General features: G+C 32.4%; 1 pseudogene; it reads left to right on the forward strand.

Annotated features, from left to right (window-relative positions):
- Positions 1-11292: 11292 nt before the first annotated feature.
- Positions 11293-11823, forward strand: LOC141519128 (cyclin-dependent kinase 2-interacting protein pseudogene; annotated as a pseudogene).
- Positions 11824-12532: the final 709 nt, after the last annotated feature.

The raw sequence follows: 12532 nt of genomic DNA on the forward strand, positions 1-12532 counted from the left end.
AAAGGGATTATATAAATAATTCTGTACATGCAAGATATATGCAGAGTAAACATTTTTAGAACCTTTTCTTTAAGAAGATTTTCAGACATGGTCAATGTGTAAATTTATTTTGTGTGGTTATATTTACTTATTATACAGTGAAGGGATTCGATTTTTAAGGGAGGTTAGGTGAGAGAATAATGGACATGAGAGTGATACAAAATGACGGAAATATATAGAAGAGAATTAATAGCTTTTTTTAACAGAAAAGTCCTGAAGGAAGTCCAGAAGCAGACAATTATTGAAATGACCATATTTAATTAGAAACATGTATATTCATATATATGTATAAATACACACACATACATACATATACACATATACACACCAAGTTATACATATACATATACAAAAATCTATTTTAAAATATTGTATTGCTAAAAACACCATGATAACACAAAAAAAAGCCAGCCACTACCCTCAAGGAGATTATATTCTACTATAAAGACTAATTATAAGGAAAATTGAGGAAGAAGAGAATACAACTTCCTGCTATTCATTGTGTGGGGAAATGTTCAAGTCTGTCATATTAATAATTATGAAAAAAGATTTTATTTTAAAGAAAATTAACTTGGTAACTTGGAAACTCATTTGAGTAAGCCTCAAAGATGAAAGTTTCATTCAAAATTAGGGTTTGGACTTTATCTCTTCAACAATGATGAATCAATTATTTTTTAGCAATGGAATAACATTAGAACTATATATATATATATATATATATATAATGATAATTAATCTGACAGTGGTATGTAGAATGAATTGAAAAGGAAAAATACTGAATGTAGATTTAATGTCTTGTTCTTAACTAATAGTCCATTTGAATTTATGATGAATCATTCATCAGTTTTTATCCTATAAGAACAAGAAAAATTTACTTAGAATATTAAGCATTATAAAACAAGAAAACAGCAAATGAAAAACGGCACAAAATCCAACAGTGCCCCAAGCCACAAATCTTTCATATTAAATCTTCTGAAGGAAGTATTGGACTTAGCACAAGATGACAGACTGAAGTTATTCTCTACTCATCTTCAGAATAAGAATTTAAGAGTTTTATGAAGAGCTTCATCATTTCCCTTGGCATACCATGATAGAGAGAAATTCAAGTTCTAATTTCTTCTAATGTTAAAACTTCCATTTTGATATTAGAAGTTCTTTGTAATCTCCAGTGAATTTAAATCGATCAACAAGACTCATTATATGTATTGGAGTTAAATAAATGAGTGAATTAGAAAAACATTTATGAAGTATTTTTTATGTGCAAAGTACTGTGCTAAACATTAGGGCAAAAAAAAGTAAGACAGTCACTGTCCTAGAGTAGTTCATATTTTAATGGGAAAGAAAACTCACAGAAAAGGTTTTAATTGCCAATGCATAAACTTAGATTTCAATTTCCCCCTGAGAAAAAGCATATTAGTTTCTTTTTTAAATCAATTTATTTCTTTAGTATTCATCCATATTCATAATGGTTATTTTTAAGTTACAAAATTTTCTTCCACTTTCCCTTCCCACTCCTCCTCTTTTCAATGGCAGACAGTTAGGTTAACATTGTACATCCATATTTTTGATAAACATGGTTACAGATTAGTCATTTTAGGTATGAAGAAAGGGAAAGAAGAGATAGTTTTTATACTGTTCACCAAATTCTGAAGGTTTTTCCTGATTTTGCTTTTTTCATCATTTTCTAAAATGAAATGTGCCAGACATTATCAGTTGCTTAGACAAAAAGAAGTTAATGTTCTATCATGGAAGGCAATATATAGTTTGTAAATATAAAAAATATATTTGCATCTATGTTCCTATACTGATGTATTTAAGCATATGGGCTTTATATACACATACATATATTTATGTATATCTACATCTACATATACATACACAATATATTGTGCATGAATAGTATGTATGAGTGCTGTATATGCACATGTATATATGATTGTGTATATGTATATAATCATGCAAACAAATTACATTTTTATAATAATGAACATATTATATTCACATGTGCATTGTATTTATGCATATGTATATGCAATTTGTATTTCTGTGCATTTTGCTGACAGGGTTAGAGTCCTGCACCAACTAGTGATTGGCCATGAAAAGGATAAGGAAACTTTCATGTATAAGATAGTTCTTGAGTCTACTTTGGAAGGTAGTGGTTCTAAAAAGTTCTATGAGGAAGAAATGCTTGTTGGGCATAAGGATAGCCTTTACAAAGTTTGAGGAATAGCAGAAAGGCTAGTTTGAGTGCCCTCTAGAGTAAATGAAGAGGAAAAGCACATAAGACATCTGGAAAGGATAAAATGAGACATATTGTGAAGGTCTTAATATACCAAATCGGAATTTATGTTTGATCCTAGAGGGCAGAGGAAGACTTGAAATTTATTGACCAAGAGAGTTTCATGTTCAGGTTTTGGCAACTGTATGGACCATGAATTCAGGAGGAGACTTCATATGAGAAAGTCAATTAGAAGGCTATTGCAATAATCCAGGCCATATTAATAGAGAGAAAGAAACAAAAAGATTAGAATGGATTTGACAAGATTCTGAAAAGGATTTGACATGTGGAATAAGAGTTACTGGTCAAGATTCAAAAAATTGGATGAATAGATAAATAATAATGGATGAAAAAGTAAGATATTGTCAGCACTGAAAAGTCAAAAATCACAGAGGAATGCCAAATATCCCTGGAAACGCCAAGAATCTTAGATTTGTGATGGAAAGAAGACAATGACATGGCATGATAGACTATGATTCATACAGTATTCCTAAAATAGTAGTCATTCCTTTTTTATCACACATGCATATTTTTCCTAATTCTTGGTTTCAAAAATATCTGAAATTCCATGATGTTATCTCCCCTCATTTAGCCTAATAAAGAGACCTGAATTTCTTTAATTCAATTCAACAAATATTTATTCAAAAAATCTATTTTTAGGAGTGGTTAGGTGGCACAGACCTGGAGTAAGGAGGACCTGAGTTCAAATCCATCCTCAGACACTTAATAATTAACTAGCTGTGTGACCTTGGGCAAGTCACTCCATTGCCTTGCAAAAACAAACAAGCAAAAAATCTATTTTAAATTATTGCATTTCTAAAAACACCATGATAACACACAAAAAACAGCCACTACCCTCAAGAAGATTATATTTTACTATGAAGATAAGTTACAAGGAAAATTGAGGAAGAAGAGAATAGTAATAATCAAGGAAATTATTGAAGACATCATAAAAATAGAAACTGAATAAAAATGTGAATGAAAAGAAGATTATTAAGGATCAAAACTGAAGATAGCATGCATTGCTTGTGTGAATTTACAGAAATGCCTATTGGAGAATTTAGATGAGGTTTTTGGCTCACAAAATAATTAATATTCTATTTAACCCTTGACAGAAAGTATGATGAGAATAGTATAAATCAGTCAATAAAGGTAGATGGAAAGCAGACTCTGAAGTTACTTCAATGATAAAATAGGGATTTTTTTTAATCCCTTAGGCAATAGAGAATCACTACTTTGGCAGCACTCAAGAATAATTTGGCAAGAGGAGAAATTAAAACAAGAGACTACAAATAAGAACTCTTAAAATGAGAGTTGGTAAAGAACTGAACTGGGATGGAATTTAAATCAGTTAAGAAAAGAGATGGGGATTTTATTTATCATTCCATTGATATAGGAAACTCCTAGAAGAAGAAATTCTTAAATTTACAGTATTAAAGAGCTAACAGAAGGGAAAATGCTATGGAGGTAGAAATGTTGACACATAAACACTGAATAGATACAGAATTGAGAGATTGAAAGTGGTGAAAAATCAATTGTGACTCATATGTTCTGAATCTGGGTGACGGAATAGATACCAGTGTCCTCAAAAGAAATGTGGAAGCTTGGATAAAGGGAGAATTTCACTGGAAAAAGTAATAAATTATTTTTGTCCATTTAAATTTTGAAATACCTCTGAGATGGGTTCAGGGGAGACATGAGGACCGAATCTAGAGACATCTGCATAGTGATGTTAATAGAACTTTTGGGCACTGATGGAAGGGAAGAATCATTCATAATTAGGACTTCAGTGATCAATGAAGATGATATGTAGTTCAAATGCTATAAAAGATTCTGATTGCTAAGTGAATAAAACAAAATATAATGGATATGGTAATTATGGACAAGAAGTTATAGCAATACCATTTGTGTTAATGAGATTCATGGGAAATTGGTTAAAGAGTCCACTAATATAATTGTATTGACAGTGGAAAGTCAGTGGAAAATCTACACCCTAAGATTATACTAGTCCTAGTCTATATCTTTATTGCAATCCTCCATTGATATCTAGTACTGTTTATTTTGTAAAAAATTAAGTAAAATTATTCATCCCAAAAAAGCAATTTTATTCAGAAGCAAGGTATTACCATAAATACCATGCTCAATCTGGAGTCAGGATGACTCAAATTCAAATCTGACTTCACACAGGTTGTGGTCCTGAGCTAGTCACTTAACCTTTTTTCTCACTCAACTTTTCAATTGTAGAAATCATACTTATTTCATAATTATTGTAAGGTTAGAATGAGATTTTATCTTTAGAGTACTTGGCAGAGTGCCTGGTGCTTTGTTGATAATGCTTAATAATTATGGCTTCCCAATGTCCTTTTCTCCAACATCTTTAGTACATTTGTGATTTCATCAATATGTTTACTCTCTTCAATACTGCAGACAGTAACTCACCAATGTTTCCTCATCTTATGTGACTTTTTTTCCATGTCTTCTTGTAAATCTTTCACAGGGTTCCACGATGATATATCAGAGAACTTCCTTTATGTCTTTCGGCATCCTATAGGTCACAGTGCACCAAGTGGGTTATACATCTGCTAGGCCTCACTTCAATTCACTTCCTTTTCTATTTATTTATCTCAGGATTGAGAGAATTTACCCTGCTTCTTCTTCATTTGTCATTGGTGATATGCAGTAAACTATTTAAATCCACCATTTCTCAATGGCATTGTGTTGATTGTACCAATTTTATTCTTATTACATAGGAAATTTTTTAAGAGACTCATTGAAATAAACACCATTTAATGGAGCATTCATTAAATGGGTGCCTGTTTAACATTTGGTACCTTCTGCATGCCCAGCTGGACCACCATTGACTTGGCATTTTTTATTCACAATATTCAGATCATCAGTCCAATATAAATTTTATAAACAACACTAGTCCATTTGCCTATAAAACTGAAAAATCATTAACAAAAGAAACCACAGTGTAGACACCCTTTCCCAGCAGCTCTTTGCCTGTATTCACAGGAAAGAAATGTTCTATTTACTGAGAGTGGAGAAGATGTTCACATATATCAATCTTCCACTATTCAATAAGTTAAAATCAAGCCCAGTATAAGGTTATACTCAAAGCTAACCCTGTGCCATTCTTTCCAGTGTAAAACTATTGAGGATTAGCCAAAGTCTGATGCTAGAGTTTAAATGTCAGGAACAAAAAGGGGAAGTCAGGAGATTGAAGAGGGGAGGGAAATTTGTCACTCTAGGAGATTGCTCAGGCATTTACTGTGGACTTAATGGCAACAAATTGACTTTAACATTTTATCCATATCAAATGAACACAATTTCTCTCTCCCCATCAGAGAAATACTTTACATAAGTTGATATACTGTATATGCATTTTGTTACCACTAGAGATACGCTTTATTTTTCTTCCTTCAGAAAAATCAAATTCTAAATTCCTTCTCCATCAATCAATGATTCATTAACAAAAAAATAGTTGCTTATTATGTTCCATTAACTAGGAATATAAAGGTCAGAATATTCCCTTATCTAATGGAGTTGATATGCTAGGCAGAGAAAACAACATAGATAAATAAATAGATAGAGAGATACATACATACATACATACATACATACATAATACATATATAGATACATCGATACATAGGTGATCGAGAATATAGAGGTTTTGTATTTTCATACATATGCATATATACATAAATATTTGTATAAGTATTCTTAGTACATTTATTCATAAATATAATATAGTTATAAAAATAGATGTAAGATAGTTTGGGGAGAAAATACTAGCTACTGTGGAGAAGAATAGAGGTTCATTTAGGATATGGTAATTGAATTAAGTATTGAAAGAAATTAAGGATTCTAACAATAGGGTTAAAGGAGGAATATTTTACAGGCATAAGTTATTACCAGGACAAAGACAATGAAATGGTAGATGAAGTATGGAGAACAGCAAGAAGGTTAGTCCAGTAGGACCTTAGAAGACTGAAAGGAAAGTAATGCATAGGACATTTGGGACTAGGTTGTGAAGGGCTTTAGGAATGTTAAAAAAAGGGCAATTGATCTGGATTGTGGTAGTGTGTGCTAAGGGAACAGTGAGCAATAAAACTAGAAAGGAAAGTTAGAACTACTATGGTAAGGGCCTTCCACTTAGTCATTTTTTTTGTTTGTTTCTTTTTTAAGTTTAGTTTTTAGGGGTTTTTTGTTTGTTTTTAGAAAACATGTTCTCATGTACACTGGAGCGAATAACAAATTAAGAATAACTGATCCATGCCACTTGTTCCCACAGTATTAATAACTTCAGATAAAGAAGAAGAAAGGGCAAATGTGTGTGTTCAAATTTTCTAGTCTTTCTTGGCTTCAAAGTCTACTCCACATTCTTCTCTACACCTTCACATCTTTCCTTCATGCTACTATCAGAATAATCTTTTTACTGCATGATATGACCAGGGAAAACTTAGAACAAAATAGAAAGTCATTGAAGGGTTTGAATCAAAGGAAAATTCAAAAATCTGGTGTTACCCTATCTTTAGAGATTTATCTCATATTTCTCCTCCTTGAGATTAGGTTAATCTCTAACTTCTGAATAAGCTCTAGACTTTTTTTTAATTCTGATGTTTATTATCTGTTTGAATTTGGTGAGTCACTTAATCTCCATGTATCCTATATTCCTAGTCTATAAAATGGGGGGTGAGGGACTTGTCTCAATAGTTTCTAGGGTCCTTGGAAGTTTGGGAACATTGATACTATGTCTAGAATGTCCTCCTTTTCTTAATTTCTTTACAAGTTGAATCCTTTAAAGACCAACCAAAATACTCTCTTTTTTCATTGTCTTCCTCAACACTCCTAAATAATAACAGCTTTTCTTAACAAAATATTTTGTTAAGACTTCCTGATTCACCTGTAATGTGATATTATGTATATTGTATCATATAGTCATCATACAGTGTTTTTGACTTTTAACCTTGTACTACTCTGTGAGCTTAATGTGGGCATTAATGTCAATTTCAGCTTTCTTATCAATACAGTGCTTTACCCATAGAAGCTGATTAACAAATGTGTTACGTGAATGAATGAAAGAAAGAAAACTGCATTCTGTAATCTTAATTATCCCGGACCTCTCAACCAGGCATAGTGATGAAAGTTTCAATGTTGATTCTTTCATTAGTTGCTAAAAAATCCCAAATTTGTAAAAGAGAAGTTACCCACAAAAGAGCAAAATCTTATGAAATATCCATTTGTAAATAATTATTCTGTATTTCCAGTTTAAGCTAATTAAAGACAGAAAATCCTATGACTGCAAAATAATGTATTATTTAAAAAAATAAAAAGCAATACCCTGGGATGTCTTTTAACTCTGGAATTAAATACAGAAACTCTATTCATCATTAAAAACATTTCATCATCTGATAGAAGCTTATCTATAGAAAATTTTTTGTACATTACACCATTTCATGCACTGTCTATATATTGTAATCAAACTGACATATTTGCCTTTTCTCACACATAGCATCATCTATCCTGTGCCCCTCAGTATGCTACTTCCTAATTCTGGAAGGTGTTCCCATCCTCATGGAATCACAAACTCTATTTAAAACTTAAGCCAAGTATATTTCCTATGGGAAATCTGACCTGATTGCCTCAGTTGCTAGTGCTCTCATATGTAGAGAAAAAAACTCTCTATGTTTGTATTGCTATATTTACTACACTTATATAAAATATGTTGTTCACTTGTTCAACATGTGTGTGTGTGTATACATATATATATATATATATATATATATGAATCTCTGTGTGTGTGTGTGTGTGTGTGTATGTGTGGTTATTGTTTAGTTGTGTCCATGGAGTATACTTGGCAAAGATACTGGAGGGGCTTGTAATTTCCTTCTCCAGCATGTCCTGATTTTTCAGGTGAGGAACTAGAGGTTAAGTGACTTGACCAAGGTCACATAGCTAATACCTGGGGTCAAATCTAAACTCAGAACTTCCTGATTCCTAGGCCCAGTACTCTATCCACTGTACCATTTATCTGCCTGATGTCTAATATATATATATATACATATATATATATATGTCTATTTATTATTTATTGTTCTGTGAACATGCTGCTCCATTTGTCTCCCCTACTCTAAAGAGAATATGAGAATCTATACAAGAATAGAGTTCACTTAATTTCTACTTAAATTCCCAGTGCTTAGCATATAGAAGGTCTTAAATAAATTCTTGTTCTTGATTGAACTATTGTCTGATATAATTGAAAGTCGCATTATTCCCTCTAATTCAGATTGAAACTGTTTTTTTAGCCCAAACATCAGTCACCCATCAAGTAAATTTTATATAACAGTAACTCTGTCTTCTCATGGTTGATGTACAATGGATCTTCTATAGAGTATTTCTGGGAAAATCATATCAAGAATCTCCAATTTGAATTGGATGCCACATTTTGAAAGTGATATTGACAATTTTATATAAAGAAGAGGGCAATCAGGATGGTAAAATAGCTTTAATATCATGGCATCATTTGACAGATTTTAATGTGTTTGTTCTAGAAAAGAGAAAACTTTGGGCAACATGATAGGTATCTTTGATGGCTATCATGTGGAAGAGAGACTGTACTTGTTCATTTTTGGTCCCAGGGGTCAAGATGAAAACCAGGCACAAGTCATTTTTAAAATGAAGATAAGGACAAGCTACTAGGACTTAAAACCATTAGGTTGTAAAATTGACTGCCTTGAGAGATAGTAAGCTATCATTCTAACTATCTTTAAGTGAAGTCAAGCTGACTACTTCCCAAAACAGGAGTTCTTAACTATAATCTTTTGGTAAACTATATTTCAATATAATTGATTTACTCTTATAATTCCATATTTTATGGTTATTCTTTTAAAAGTATTATTGTCATAGGATCCATAGACTTCAGACTCACAAAAAGGTAAGAACCCTTATCTTAAAAGGATTTTTTTGGTTCACTTATGGTCTTTTCTAAATTTTTCCTGCTATTATACCTTCCAACTCAAAGATTCGATGATTTGACCCCAACCTATGGAGTAATGGAGAAAATGGCCTAGTATATGTCTTTTGTTTTCTCTGGATTCTTTTCCTATTATAGTCAAGAAAGTCTCAAAAAACTCTTATGATTTCCTAAGAAGAATTATTTCACCCAGAGTAGACTGAAAGCTGTCTATAATATTTATGTAATAACTACTTTTGTCTGTTTTTATATCTGAATTTATGTTTCTGATGCTCAGTATTTTAGGAAATGCATCAGTGATTGGAGGGTATCAGTGTTATAAATCAAAATTGCCCTTAAACTGGAAACATGCAGGCACTTTGTTTTCAAAGGCAAAATTTCACAAAAAGTTCAAAGGTAGTCAGAAAGTTAAGAAAATAGGCAAGAAGATGCTTACGCCTTGGGAATGTCTACAGTGTTTACTTCTGTGGTTTGGAAGATGTAAATAGAAGCAGTTACAGCAAAGATATTCTATAATTAGGCTTTCTGGTGGTTCAGAATGTTACTTATTATAGATCATTTAATAGTATATGAAAACCATGGTTTGAAACTATTGGTTTGGGGTTAGGGGGGTGATTTAATGTAAAAATTAGTATTTTCAAGCTTTTGTGGTTTCTGTAATACCATGTGCTAGATAAGCAGTACTCCTCTTTTGCCTGTATATTTTATAATAATGCTTCATGTGTGGGAAGTTTGGGGTTTTGCTTTGGTTTGGTTTTTTGTTCCTCCTTTCTCCCTTCCTCTGCCTCTCATATGTTTTTATTCTGGTATCATATTTGTGAAAATCAGTTAACTCATGAAATGCACATCCAAACTATGGGTATGGTAATTGAAAGCTATTTGGTAACAGAACCTTATAATGTGCTAGTATTTAGACCAGACAAATGGATTCTTTGTGAACCACAACCTCACAAAGTTAGTCTTCTAAAACTACAACAGTAAAAAGCCATAATCAGTTATCACTATGCTGTGCTTCCCTGAATAAGCCACCAACTTGAAGAATTGGTTCTTCAAGAAATAATTCAACTATACAGAGGTGTGTTTATATCTTACTTCTCTACTTGCTTAGATCCCAGCAGTGTTGATGCTCCCACAACTAGCACAGGGTGAAACTCATTTGTGTCTTTTTTACTATTTGTGATTCTTAGCCTTATCTTTGTAAAAGTTGTAAGATCATATAGACTTTACTTTAAAAGAAGCATTAGAGCTTTACTCATCCAAACCTCTCATTTTACAGATGGGAAACTGAAACCACAAGAAATGACTTAGTCAGGGTGACACAGTTGGTAAGTGACTGGAAACAGGATTTGAACCCATGGTTTCTTGACTTCAAGTCCAGGATTCTAATCTAATTCCATACTGCCTCAAAGTATTTCATAGTAGTTCAATTCAGATGTGCTAGAGATCTTTAAAGTTTTCTTTGACTATTGCATGTGTAAAAATGGAGCACTCAAGCTTGCCATCTATCATTCCTTTGTCTTTTTTAATAGTTTGTATTGTTCTTCTAAATATCTTAATAAGAATTCTCTGCAAAGCCTTTAAAACACCAGTTTTTGAGGATAAACTTCATTGGAAAGAGAGAATACATAATACAGGTAGCCATGGAACTGAGAAATTTTCTTGACTTTGGGTAGGATCTGAGATTCTACTCCTTTCTGAACCTCTTTGTGCTGCTCTGTAATGTCATAGGTTTTATTTTTTTTAATATAAAAAAGTATCTCTTTTTTGGCATCTGGGTTTAAGGAGACTATTCTTCTTAAAATAAGCATCAGTAAGATTATTTGGAATTTTTACACCTTAAAGGTTAACCCGGTAGAAGTGACAATGACAAATTTCTGAAAGGTCCTTCACAGAGGAACCCAATTGATAGTCAGAGGTTCATTCACCAGTAGCAAGCCACTACTAACCCAGTTGCTTCAGGAAACCCACTCATTTGTCTCTGGAGTGGCCAGTGAGCATGATTAGAACTGTGTCTAGCGTCCATCAACCTTCCTACGGCCTGGATCTTGAGCGCCAAAGTTATGGATGTTCTGAAGACAAGGTAGAATTGGAATGCAACAGTATTGTTTCTGGTTTTCATCCTCCAAAAGTACATCCAAAATATAATGAAGAACTTGAGCTGCTGTGCAAGGAGCTTCATGACACTTTGGAAAACTTGGCTATGTTACAGATGAAAATGGAAAAGTTCACATCCACTAGTAAAGGAATTTGTAACCTAGAAAATTACCATCGTGGAAATGGAAATTATCAAACACCTCTTTTCCATACATGGCCTACAGCCTATTTCTATGAAGTTTCCCATAAGCTTTCAGAAATGTACAAGAAGGAAATACTCCTCAAACGCATCATTGTGGAAGAGCTTACCCATACTACAAACCAGGACCTCATTTTAAGCTACTTATCTATGTGGTTATACCAACCTTATGTTGAGAACAGCAGGCTTGATGTGGAAAGCATGCTACTTGAAACTGGACATCGAGCATTATAATTTTTTCCAAACCCATTTCATTATTAAGCCCAAACTCCCAATACTAGTATGAAACTTTCTTATGATGTGGGCCTATATGTTTTCTTCCAAGCTCACTTTTTCTCAATTCAGAATGAGTTGCTTTAATAATTCCACCTTATGAATCTCTTAACAGCACTCTTATACCTTGTAGTATCTTTGAAGGTTCATGCTAGTCATTCAGTCCCTACTATTAAAACCATGATCCTTCTTATTTGACAAAAACTACTAGGAAAATTTACTGTATATGTTTGGCAGAAAACTTACCAGTTCTTATTTTTATGATAAGTTCAAATGGATTCTTAACTTTCTGTTTAAAAAAAAAAACAACACTGAGAGAATGAAAGAGGTGCCTTTCACAATTATAAGGAGAATTCTAAACTAAAGATTAGAAGTATTCATAAAAGATAAAATAGATCTTGAATTACATAAAATTAAAATGCATTTGCAGAAACAAAAGAAAAGAGAAATTAGGTTGGGAAAAATAGTTTAATCAACTAACAGAGAATAAAATCTGCTATAGTAAATTGATTTTAAAAAAATGAGACTAAGAACCATTTCTTAGTTAAGTATTCCAGATACGAACAAGTAACACTCAGAATTAAGAAATGCAATTAACAAATGTTACAGCAAATCACTAAGAGAAATGAATATTGCAACATTATTGGTTTTACCTCACATTAAATTGGTA

Source organism: Macrotis lagotis, chromosome 3 (assembly GCF_037893015.1).
Source record: "Macrotis lagotis isolate mMagLag1 chromosome 3, bilby.v1.9.chrom.fasta, whole genome shotgun sequence".
Classification (NCBI taxonomy): Eukaryota; Metazoa; Chordata; class Mammalia; order Peramelemorphia; family Peramelidae; genus Macrotis; species Macrotis lagotis.